A 12208-nucleotide genomic window follows, 5' to 3' on the forward strand; every position below is an offset into this window, starting at 1 on the left:
TCCATGTTGGCATGACCTAATCTTCTATGCCATACCCAATTAGTTTCATTTTGAGCTGAAAAGCAAATAGCATCTTGTGAGGTAATTTCTTCAAAATCAATTGTATAAACATTATTGTTTCTAAAAGCAATAAAACAAATATTACAATCATGATCATTCAAAATAATGCACTTATCCATTTTGAAAGTAACTGTAAATCCTTTATCACATAATTGACTTATGCTCAAAAGATTATGTTTTAGACCTTCAACAAGTAGAACATCTTCAATTATGAGAGAAGATTCATTACCAATTTTACCTATTCCCACGATCTTCCCTTTCGAGTTGTCTCCAAATGTCACGTGTCCTTCTTCTTTATATCTAAGATCAAAGAACTTAGTCTTGTCTCCTGTCATGTGTCTTGAACATCCACTATCTAAAAACCACTTATTTTTGCTTGTGGATGACTTCATGCATACCTATAAAAACAATTAAAATGATTTTTCTTGGTACCCAAGTTCTTTGGGTCATTTATTTATTAGTATTAGAAGAAACAAGATTTTTAGGTACCTATATGGCCCTAACAGTCATTGTATGATTTCTTCTAATAGGACAAGTATGATAATTATGACCATTTCTATTACAGAAATTGCAAATAGCATGTGACATATATGAAGAACTTGAATGATTATAATAATATCTTTTTTTGACAAAATTATTTTTATGAAAAGAATTTTGATTATTGGTCTTTGATATAGAAGGATTATCAAAGAAATTTTTATAAGGTTTGTATTTTTGTTTTGACATATATCCCAAGCCTGCCTTGTCAAAAACACATCTTTGACTACCAAGAAGTTTTTCAAAATTTCTTTTTCCATTCGTAAAGTTTTCAACAATATTTTCTAAGTCGGTTTTCTTCTTATTCAATTCAACATTTTCATCTTAAAAAATGATATTTTCTTTTCTTAAAATATCAATTTCATTTGTTAAAGAAGAATTTTTCTTTTTCAAAGCAGTATACTTGATACCCAATTTTTCAAATTCCTCATATACCTCTTCTAAAATATTTTGCAATTCTTCATATGAAGGATCTTCAATATTATCAAGATTTGTTACCTCAATGTCATCTTTAGCCATAAGACAAAGATTTGCTGATTCTCCATTGCTTGCGTCACTATCTGAAATACTTGAATCATCATCCCATGTAGCTTTCATTGCTTTCTTGCCCTTGTTTCGATCTTTCTTTAGCAGAGGACAATCTGGTTTGATATGACCAGGTTTATTGCATTTATAACAAATTAAAGTGTCATTTTTACCTGAATCTTTCTTGGAAAACTTTTTGAAAGATTTCCTTGGATGAGTTCTATTTTTCTTCAAGAATCTCTGAATTCTTCTTGTTATCATCGCAACTCTTTCATCTTTATCTTCATTTTCCTCATCTTCATCATTTTCACTTTGATGAGGAACAGCTTTAAGTGCTAAGCTCTTCTTTGTCTTTCTTTCTTCTTCTCCTCTTTTCAATGTATACTCATGGGTGATAAGTGACCCGATGAGTTCATTGACTTCGAGCTTCTTGAGGTCTCTAGCTTCAAGAATCGCTGTCACTTTTGATTCCTAGCGTTTTGGTAGAGAGTTGAGAATTTTTCTTACTATCTCCACCTTGGAATAAACTTTGCCAAGAGCTGTCAAGCTGTTTATGATGTTAGTAAAACGAGTGTGCATACTAGAAATAGATTCATCATCATTCATCTTAAACATTTCATATTCATGAGTAAGAATATAAATTTTTGATTCCTTAACTTGCGAAGTTCTTTCATAAGTAACTTCCAAGTTATCCTAAATTTCTTTTGCCGTAGCACAAGTCATTATTCTATTAAACTCATTTCCATTGAGAGCATTAAATAATAAATTCATAGCAGTTAAATTCAAAGTATAAAGTCTATCGTCTTCACGATCAAACTCTTCTTCTTCCTTTTTGACCTTTACTCCATCAACCACTTTTGTTGGAATATAAGGTCCATTTACAATATATTTCCAGATTTCTCGACCTTGAGCCTGAAGGAATATTCTCATTCTAACTTTCCAGAATGAATAATTATCTCCACAAAAGAGTGGAGGCCGACTGCTAGATTGACCTTCACCAAATGAAGCTGAAATGTTAGCCATAAGATCTTAACTCAAAAGATAGTTAATCTTATAATAGAGCTCTTAGCTCTGATATCAATTGTTGCCTAGATGACTAACACAAGAAGGGGGGTGAATTGAGTTGTATTAAAAAAATAATAATTATAAATCAAATATATAATATAAAATATAAACAAAATATGAAATAACAATAAATATAAAGAGTAAGGGTAAGAGAGAAACAAACTCAGTATGTTAATGAGGTTCGGCCCCACTGCCTACGTCCTCGCCTCAAGCTACCCCTTGAGGATTCCCAAATTCACTATTCAACCTCCTTCAGGTAGAGATAGAAACCTATTACACCTTTGAACAACACCGCTACAAAGGATCCGTGTAGAACACCCTCTACACTTGCAATTACCTTACACGTGGTGATTCAACTATTCCCCGTGTAGAATACTTTCTACACACACAAGGGTTATACACACCCTTTTTCTGATACAAGAGCTGATAGTGGGTAGGTTATCAGAAAACACTCCTCAATGAGTGAAATAAGAACAATACAGCGCAAACTATATCTCTCAAAATGAACAAGGATTAAGGGTCAATGTTTAGAGAAGAGAGAATGAAAGTTTTGAATGAATGTTGTATGCTCTTGGTGTTGTGAATGTGAAGCTCTCAAAAGATCTATTTGTAGGCATATGAGACTTCATATTTAAATTAAAAAAGATTCACATGTCAAAAACAACATCATTCACTTTTTCAAAAAATTCAAATAAAAGGTTCTTCTTTTTCAATTGTCAAAGACAACATCATTCACTTTTTCAAAAAAATCAAACCTAATATTTTACTTTTGACATATGACAAAAGGAGCACACTTTCCTTTTCAAAAAATTCAAACCTAATCTTTTACTTTTTGTATATGACAAAAGGAGCACACTTTCCTTTTCAAAAAACTTCAAATCTAATCTTTTACTTTTTGTATATGACAAAAGGAGCACACTTTACTTTTCAAATTTTTCAAACAAAATCATCTACCTTTTGTATAAGTCTAAAAAAGCATCAATCACTTTTGAAAATATTCAAATAAAATATGCACATGTGAAAGATGACAATCAATCATCTTTAATGTTTTCAAAGTTCAACCCTTTAATCAATGCATGCACATGTAAAAGATGACAATCAATCATCTTTCAAAATTTTCAAATTTAATTTTTAAAAAAAATTCATGCACATGTGGAAAATGTATTTTAATGTTTTATGATAAAATATTAATTTTGAGCATTAATCCTAATTTCTAATTTTAAGATATTGACAACATTACTCTATGACTTTAATGTGAACTTGTTTCCTTCTTGCTCATGCTCGGTTCTTTGATGTGCTTGACTCCATTGTGTAGACAACTTGAGCTTGATACTTCTTTATTCTTTGAATTCATTTGTTATCATCAAAATCCATGTGTAAATATATAATTACACAAAACTTGAAATCTTGGGTTCAACAAAAAGAAATTAATAAAACACAAGAACTAAATTAATGACAAAAGCAGAAACTAAGTGAAACTAAACCAACAATAAAGGCACAATCATCAACTTGGCATGAAAGAAAAATCTAATGAAATACAGAACATAATGCACAAAACCTCATAATATAAATCCCAAACTATTTAGGCAGCACATTCTGCTGCAACGACTCAACACAAGTTAGAAAATACATTCATTCCAGTCGAGCATTTTCAGGACCAATAAGTGTGGTCACATTCTAGAATATTGGCTTGTGAGAGAATGAAGGATTATTAGACAGATGTCATGCAATGAGTGGAGAGTAGATTTGATTTAGATATTAAAAGATGTCTATAAATATGAAAATAGATTGTAATAGCGCAGTAGAGAAAATGAGAATAATAGCAAATATCATCTTCTAATATCAGTTTGGCTTTTATGCAAACAACTTGAATCCTTTGTGGACCTTTCAAATGTGCAACAGTTTATGTTATAAAATAACCACCTTTTGGTTACAAATAGGTTTAATGTTATTATGATATAATAATCAATAGTTTTGTTTTATAAAACTATTCTATTTGCATTGACTATAAACCCTCTGTTTTATAACCAAACAGAAACATAGAAATCATAATAACTACAGTTTGATGTTAATCAAAACCCTATAAACAACAGTATACCAATAGATGTCCAGATTACCAACACACACCACGATTTTTAACAGTGTTATACAGATCAATAGAATGATGAATATCTACCAAGATTATCGCAAGAAAGACTCAAGAATCAGGTATGAACAATAAAGAATATGAAAGTAAGGAAAGAACACATCAATATACGTGGTTCAACCCTAATGGTTTACATCCACGGCAGGAATGGGCCTCAGAGCTTTTATTGATGAACAATACTTCACAGAGAAGCCTTAGTATACTTAGAGTCACAAATCCCTCACAGAAACCACAAGAAATCACTTTGATTTCTTCTCTCTACAAGGTAAACCCACAGAAACCCTAATCCCCCTCTCCGTTCTCTCTCTCTGTAACGGTTGATATGTATAGAATGAAGCAATTAGGGTTTACACCGTATAGCTTATATATATATATATATATGTTACAAGAGATGCCAACACGTGTAAGCAATCCAGTGACTCAACTCTTAAACCTTCTGAAGGAAGCACGAGCTTCTCACGTGATTTCATCAGCTCAGTTTTAATCACATCAACGATCCAGATTTGGCCATTTGTTCATCATCATTTAATCAAACGCTTCAAGAGAGCACATTAGTAGATTAAATAAAAACGTAACAGATAAATGTATTGACATCCATATTATAGTTTATATATATGTCCCCTTATATAATAGAGAGAAACATTATAATGGAGAGAAACATTACGAGTAATTTGATTTTTTAGAATGAATTTCAAAGGGTAATTTGTCGATAACAACAAAGCTAATATGGTTTATTAAGCAGCTTTTGGGAATTCTTTACCCCAAATTTAGTGAAACTTGGACTCAAGATTTATAAGGGTTACCCATCAACAAGAATGTAGGCTAGAGCAAATATAAAAAATCTCTATAAAGCCGTCACGATCTTCCTTTCATCTTCGTTTGCATTACCTGTTGAACAACTAGTAAAGTTAGTGTGCATGCCAATAGGACTTGTAATACGTCCTTAAAAAAATTAAATGTAGATACTTACATGCTTCTCTAACCAACTTTGTTAATGACGGTACCCCAACTTTCTTAATTAACTTCGAGTCCTCGCTTATATAAGGAGATAAATTTGGGTATTACAATGATAAATTTGTAAACTTACTCAAAACAGAATTCCTTAAAAAATGAACGATCTTATGGAAACAAATCATTACGATGAGCATAAGGAATAAACACAAAGAAGAGTTAGTATCGAATAGAAGAAAGACTTGTATGATCTAAGAGAACAGAACATGCATGAATCATATGGTGCTTAGGGATTTGAAGAAGAGACGAAAAATCTTGCCTTATGTCCCATGGCACCATAATTGGCTAGGCTATCAACTAACACATTACATTCGCTGTAAACATTTCTAATACTAAATGGATAGCCATGTTGTTTAATTTTTTTAAGAAGATAGATGGTACCTCCAGATTTATTAATAGTCCTCACATTTGGTGAGAGAGTACTATGTACGAAGATAAGAACTTGGGGTTACAACCAAGTACTAAAACAAATGGAAAAGAAAAAAAAGCTATACCAGCTAACCATCTATACAACACTGAAAACTAAACTATATTAATAAAACTTTACAATGTCAAACATGATTAAAAACTACAAAGTATGACTAAACTTTGGCAATCCATGTTAAATGATCTAATTTGAATTCTGTCCATGTTAATCTAGGCAAAAGAGAGGTAGCTTGAAAGATAGCTTTAGACAAACCTTTAACGCGCACCAATTTTTACTTCCTGGCCAATAATAACTACCTTCTCTATAGGTGTGCTGCATAGAAAAAGTGATTATGTCATTCCCAAACCACTCAAGAAGTGCTAATAAAGAGCCAACCTTTGGAATTACTCATGAGCTAGCCTTAAAAAAGAAGAAAATCTTGCCATGCAAATCTTGTTACTCATGGGCTTTTCCGTGTGTGGATTTGAACCAGCTAATCTTGGGGCTATTTAATAAATTTCCAAAAATTAGAAAAAGGCAATAAGTTCTATAATATTTTTCAATTTTGTTACTAGTATATTCAGAATTTTGTACCATCAATTGAAATAGAGATTTTCTTCACTCTCTGCTTACATCCATCACAATCGATGTTCACTTTGAGAATAGATTTCTGCTTGCACAAGCAAAAAAAAAAAAAAAAAAAAAAAAAAGAAAAGAAAAAAAAAAAGCAAAGGTAACTACTATTCATACCTTAAACCCAAACCCAATTCAACTCCATGATTCTCATGAGATAAAAGTTGCTTGCTTGAATTTTTTTACATGATTTGGAATTAAGCTGAAAAAACCCACTTGGAGATTCAAAGAGAAGCAGCCATATATATTTTCAGATATACAAGGTACTCATGTTTACCTTACTTTATGTGGGGGAGCCTCCCTGGGGAGGGTATTATCTACATCATTCCAAAACAGGCACCGTTTGTATCCATATGTTATAATGTAATGTAAGAACTAAAATAACTCAACTAGAATGGATTATGTAGGTATTTAACTGATAGAAATTGTTTACAAAAAATAATAGCTATCATCATGATAGTCTGAGTTCCAAGTACATATCTACGTGGACGACTTCATCAATTTCAAATTATTTTTTATTTGCATTTTTGTTAAGTAGTCTTTATTAGTACTAACAAACACGAGGTGTAGACTATTAGTCAAAACCAGGAGATTGCTGTAGCCACCAAGAAGTTTTTTACTCTTCTATATTTTTTCATTCATTCTTGTAGACCCTCTCCTAATAATAACATACCCTCGCTCGATTAAAATCTCATAGGCCATCTCTTAATTATTCACTTATTTTTAGCTTATCAACTACACAAATCCAATTTTAGTAGAACCAACCTAAATAGGAAAGATTGATCAATGAGAAATTCAACACAAGCTAGGCATGCAACCAAGAGGAGAGGTGAATAAATTATGGAATTAAAAATACCACAATTTCATCAATCTTCTCAAAGTTGTACCTGTTTAGCCAGCCCACAGAGAATATTTAACCTCTACACCCTACTACCATTTTTTTTTTTGGAAGTATCTCCTACTACCAAAAATGATCCAAAGAGTCCCCATAAAAGCTATTATCAACATTTCTAAAGGTAAGCAACTCAAACTAAGTCTTTGTTTGAGACAGGAAATTGGCTTAGAAACTCCTGAACATCTTGTCGGTTTCATTTTGTCTCTCCAAAAGTGCTTGCATTTCTCCCCTCATTTCATCTAGCTGACTCTTGTAATAGTTAGCATCTTTCTTGTGTTTTTCATTGACCACAAATGTGAGATGACTTAAAAGTTAAAACTTGGATTTGGTGGATTAATGGATCAATTGTATTACCCGAGCCCTTATATAGTTCCCTATCTGCCAATGCACATGAAATTCTACTCAATTTAAGGATGCCCCTAATGCAAATATGATAAAATCTGCAAGTGACTTAACACTGAATTATTTATCAACTCTAATACCTATATCTTATAGCACCACAACCACAAAATATCACTCTAAATCAATCACATCTAATACCCACATCTTACAGCACCACAACCACAAGGCCATTTATGGTGGATATATGTGGTGGAATTTATAGCATTGATGAGGACAGGTTTTGCTTGTGCATGGGAAGTATTTTGACTATAGAAGAGGAGAAGATCATCCAGAGTGGGGTGAGGCAGTTGGACAGAGCTCTTCGGCTTTTCAAGTTTGTAGTGGAAACTGCCAGGATGAAGGTAGTTTTGGAGCCGCAAGGCCATTTATGGTGTGTTGGGGCTGAGGGTAGGGTGCTTATGTATAGAGAAAATATGTACTTTTTATTACATGGGATAAATCTTTGACAACAAAAACTCCCAAACCAAATCGGTTCAAAATTTTTTGAACCATTTTTGTGGTCAATTATGTTTTTTTTTTTGTTCATTATTTTATGAAAACACCCACTTCTTGTCTGATTGAAAATTTTGAGCTTTTAATTTTTAAATTGTGACTCCCCTAAATCCCACGTACGGACACGGGAAAATTGAGACGTCGGGATGATGACAACACGGGTCACCATCCTATCGCCAAGTGCCAAGTGTGTGTACATGCAACGAGTGTGCAAAAGAAAACACGCAGCGGATAAACAAAGTCATATAACTAAGTAGCAGAATTTTTCTATATTTAATACAAACCCGTTCAAAACATACATAATAAAATATTACAAGCTACAAATATCATTTCAGAACAAACTACAAAGCATAGAACTCCAAATCAATACTCCGGCGAAGCCGCCTCCTCGGGCTCAGCCTCCTCCTTCTCCTCGACATCTGCATCAAAATCTACGGTACCAAAATGGTGCCACAGGTAAGTAAAGGTCCAAACGCCACAAGATAAAAACATGTTATACTCAACAATATGCATGAAAGAATGCCAAATGCACATATTCTATAAATCAACATTTATCCCATGCAGGCCAAAAATCTCATTTGGCTCCAAAAACATATTACTTTCCAACTTATGCCAAAAATCTCATTTGGCCCAAATCCAACTCAATTCAATATCCAATTAATCCGAATGCACCATGACCTCCCCTAGGGGTCATCCGTACACCCTGGCTCCCATCATCACACCACGGGTAACGACCATGCATGTGACTTCGTAACGAACGATGCCCAGTTCCGTGCCCCGCGCGTACATAGCCAAGCATCCTCTAGCCCTTGCCAACAAAGGGCTACGGAGTCGGTACGAGAGCGTTACCATCCCGCCCGCTCCCGTTGTCGCCCAGCGACAACTCAGGGGACGTCACTCAGTATATTACGCTCTCAAGTGACCAGAGGAGTTCCACCAAGATAATAACCCATCTCGGCTTGGGGTCGTGATATACACGCACCTAAAATCCATTTACACAAGTAAAACTAGTTTTTCTCAATTTAAAACATGCAAATGAATGCACCATACAATGCACACCTCAAGATACAAAACATCCAATCAATCACAAAATCAACAAAACCAAGCAACTCCGTCCTCAATCCATCCGACCCCCAAACTCCTTGGACTCAGTCCGGAATCAACCAACCAGTCAAATAATTTATTATAAGAGCAAAATATATATTTAAATCTAAAATAGAGTTTAGAAAATACTTATAGCGCTATAAGGTATTTTTCAAAGGATCACGACGTTGCAAACGACAGAGAAAAAGCAACGTAACAGTGTATTTTACACTGTAGCCGTGGGTTGTAAAATACCCACTTTCGAAAGGGGACAAACCAAGACTTGAAATTGATAGGAAATGGCCTAGAGGGGTTTATGAAGCTATTGGAAGTGAGAGTTGGCCGTGGGTGGCGGTGCACGGTGGAGATCGGCCAACTTTGAGGGAAAGAGGCCGAGGGAGAGTGAGGTAGAGTGAGAGCTATACACAACTCCGTTGGCCATGAAAGTTCTTGGGGAAGGTCATGGTGATGAGAGGAACAAGATGGTGGTGGTGAAACACCATGGATGGCCGTGTACGGAGGTGTACGGTGGTGCAACCGAAACTCTAGCTATGGAGACCCATCGGAGAAAAAGAGAGAGTTTGTGATACCCCGTTTTTACGTGTATTTTCGCTGAAGGAGTTTTTTTTTAATTAATATGATAGTTATTTTATTTTAAATTATTGTATTTTTAATTGGTTTTATTTTAATTGATGTGGTGTTTAATTTATTTTAGTTGTTTTATATTTTTAAAATCGTTTTCGTCGGATCAGTTTTTTTAGACTCCGGAGGTGAGGACTGGACTCCATTTTCTTTCTCCATCTTTTCTTTTCTCTTTTTATTTTTCCTTTTCTCCTTTTTTCTTTTTTCTTTTTCTTTCTTTTTTCTTTCTTTTCTTCTTCTTCTTTTTCCTTCTCCCCTCTCGCGCGCTGCAACTCTCTCTTTTCTCTTCCTGTCGCCGATCTGTCTTCCACACAGAACCACCGCTGTCTGGCCAGCGTGGCTGACACCTCCTACCCAAAAAAATCCCCCCTCCAGCTGGTGAACACCCCCACCAAAAATCAGCCCCATCCGAGCCACCGTTAACCCCCTAGATCCCCATCATTCCACACGGTTTTTACCCATTTCCGGCGCCGTCGCTCCACCTCTGGCCACCATATTTTTACCACTTCATCCCCTACCTCTTTCCATCCTAACCCACTCATTTTCAGCCCCGATCCGTTGCCGGAGTAGCTCCCACGAGTTTAACTTCGATCAACCCCTTTTTCCACTTCCACCGCTATTTCCACCGCCACCCACGGCCAAAACTCACTTCGTTTAGCTTCATAAACATCTCTAGATCATTACCTATCAATTTCATATCTTGGTTTGTCCCCGTTCAAAAGTGGGTATTTTACAACCACTGTTACGTTATTTTTTCTCCGCCGTTTGCAACGTCGTAAGCTTTCAAAAAATACCTTATAGCACTGTAAGTATTTTCCAAACTCTATTTTAGATTTAAATATATTTTTTCTCTTACAATTAATTATTTGACTGGTTGGTTGATTCCGAACTAAATCCGAGGAGTTCGGGGGTCGGATGGATTAAGGACGGAGTTGCTTGGTTTTGTTGTTTTGTGATGGGTTGGTTATTTGTTCCTTGAGACGTGCATTACATGGAGCATTCATGTGCATTTTATTTAAATTGAGAAAATCCGGTTTTAATCGTGTAAATGGATTTTCGGGTGCGTGTATATCACGACCCCAAGCCGGGATGGGGTATTATCTCGGTGGAGCTCCTCTGGTCACTCAGGAGTGGATAATACTGAGTGACTGACATCTCCTGAGTTGTCATTGGGTGAGGACCAGATCGTACGATACGGTAATGCTATCATGTCGACTCCGTGGTCCCTAGAGTGGCGGGGACTAGAGGATGGCCTGGTCCAGGGACGCGCTGGACGTGAGTACTGGGCATTGCTCATTTAGATGTCACACACATAATCGTTACCTGCGGTGTGGCACAGGAGCCAGAGTGTGCAGATGATCCCTAGGGGAGATCATGGTGCATGCAATAATTGGATCAGTTTATAGATTTCGGATACCGGCCATTTTCTAGGAAAATGGCGAGGTTAAGTTGAGGCTTTGTGATCCATTTCTGGAAAAATGGTGGTTTATTGATTTGGGCCATTATCTGAGATAATGGCGAGGACTAGTTTTAAAGGTTATGTTTTTAGGCCAAAAAATGGGATTTTGGCGTGCGTGGAAAAATGCGATTTTTATGAGACATGTGCATTCTTTCACACATATTGTTCGAGTTTTCATATGTTTTTATTTTGTGGCGTTTGGATCTTTACTTACCTGCGACACCATTTTGGGTACCGTAGATTTTGATGCAGAGGTCGAGGAGAAGGAGGAGGCTGAGCCCGAGGAGGTGACTCCACCGGAGTATTGAGTTGGAGTTTATGCCTTGTAGTTGGTTTTGAAACAATATTTGTGGCTTGTAATATTTTATTATGTATGTTTTGAACGGGTTTGTATTAAACAAAGAAAAGTTCTGGTACTTAGTTATGAGACTTTTGCTATCTGCTGCGTGTTTTCTTTTGCACACTTGTCGCATGTACACACACTTGGCACTTAGCGATAGGGTGGTGATCCGTGATGTCATCATCCAGATGTCTCAATTTTTCCATGTCCGTACGTGAGATTTGGGGGCGTCACAGGTGGTATTAGAGCGAGGTTTGGCTCTGGGTAAAATCACATGTCACGTAGGTGTAGTACCAGAAGGTTTTTAAAGTTGTGGTTTAAAATTTATTTTAAGTAAAGTTGCTACTTGTTTTGTTTTATTTGATTTGAATTTATTTGAGCTAGTTTGCTTGTATTTATTTATTTAGTTATGCTATTGCATGCTGGTTTCTTTTTGTTTCTTGTTATGTGGTTTGGTTTTGGTTTTTGGTTTAATGATGTTGGTTTTATTTGTTTTTCGTAAATGGGGTCAA

This window comes from Carya illinoinensis, chromosome 5, assembly GCF_018687715.1.
Source record: "Carya illinoinensis cultivar Pawnee chromosome 5, C.illinoinensisPawnee_v1, whole genome shotgun sequence".
In the NCBI taxonomy this organism is placed as follows: domain Eukaryota; kingdom Viridiplantae; phylum Streptophyta; class Magnoliopsida; order Fagales; family Juglandaceae; genus Carya; species Carya illinoinensis.